The sequence below is a fragment of the Branchiostoma floridae genome, chromosome 19, assembly GCF_000003815.2.
Source record: "Branchiostoma floridae strain S238N-H82 chromosome 19, Bfl_VNyyK, whole genome shotgun sequence".
Classification (NCBI taxonomy): Eukaryota; Metazoa; Chordata; class Leptocardii; order Amphioxiformes; family Branchiostomatidae; genus Branchiostoma; species Branchiostoma floridae.
The window spans coordinates 13,485,345-13,486,808 of NC_049997.1; the positions used below are offsets into that span (position 1 = coordinate 13,485,345).

Here is a 1,464-nt window from a genome sequence, read left to right on the forward strand (position 1 = left end):
GCACAGACACACACACAAACACACACACAAACACACACACAAACACACACACAGACACACTCAAAACTATACCTCCATTTTTCCATGGAGGTAATAATAAGGGTCAACTATTTTGGGCGTGTTCTTAGGCCTTTTGTCGGACTTTCCATTTCCCCCCTTTTCTTCGTGAAAGAAAGGGGACAACATAGCTCACAATAACAACAACGACAACTGTTTTTTTCCACGCACAATTCCTGAGTGGAACGCCCTGCCTGGCACGGTTGTGCTCCCAACGTTCAGTGCCTCCGTGCCAGGCAGGCGGCCTGCCCGCCCTAACCCGACCTAAACTCCCCCAACCCCTACAATGCCCCATCCGGGGCTATTTGGGGGTACTCCAATGTAGATGTAGATGTAGACAAGTTATAAAAAAGCGTATCCATATTGACATGTGCACCTTTTTTACTGCTTACAGGACATGTCCGCAACCTCCAAGGCACTTTTGGCGTGGTCACTGTCGCGAGGTGTGGTCCCAAAAGGCCTCGAAGATAAAATTGTCGAGTTTGAGTTTGTGGACAAGGGTTTTCTTGTTACTAATGGAGACGGCTCGCAAATGACCTTGAAGTTCGGATAGTTTTATTAACAGTCTTATAGCCTGATGTTTGTCCTTTATAGCTCTGGCTCGATCCACTGATCGTTTATGGGCCTAGTATCACACTTATGCCTTCATCATTGTTGTGATAGTAGCTATTATGATTACTAACTCAGAGGTGTTCAACAAGCAACGATGGGTTCACGCTGCAGTACCGTTTCCTCTTATTAGGCGGCGCAGGTGAGACGCCTTGTAGTTGAAATGTCATGATTGAACTCTTCTATATAATGGTAGTGTTGCAGTAGCACTGTTGGTGGAGAATGCGGGATAACCACGTGAAAAACAGTCTTGAACACAGCTGTCAAAGAGTATGTAAGACTTATAAGTATTCTGTTGCAGACAGCGTAGCATGAACGACCATAATATTACCACCACTTACACAAGTCATAAAGACATACTATTAGAGACGTAAGCTATATGGTTTGTCAGTAACCCTCAGCGCATGTCAGTAAATGTCACCAGTATGTAGCACCATGGCATAGAAAATAGAGACTGGTCACAAGCCTACAGATAAAAAAAACGTTATTTTTACACCACTGGCACCAGTAAATAGATGGTCTATGAATGTCCAGAAAGTAGCGCGATACGTTCTTACATCCAGCTGTCATCTTTAATTATATAAACCCAGAGAAAACAGAGTACTGTCGATACGTAATGTTTATCCCTGAGCAGAAACCCCTCCTCTTACTATGTCTACCAATTTTCATGCACCACCGACCACCATGTGAAAATAAAACATCAAAATTCAGAGGCATTGCAAAATGTTATAAACCCACTAAGTGTTGATAATAGTAAAGCGCGAAACTAGGATACAGATCTAAAACATTAATTACATC

At 43.1% G+C, this 1,464-nt stretch overlaps 1 protein-coding gene across 1 annotated transcript in view; it reads right to left on the minus strand.

Moving 5' to 3' along the window:
* The window catches only part of LOC118406605, a 20,341-nt gene that overhangs the window by 3,711 nt on the left and 15,166 nt on the right, over window positions 1–1,464 (minus strand). The window lies entirely within an intron of this gene.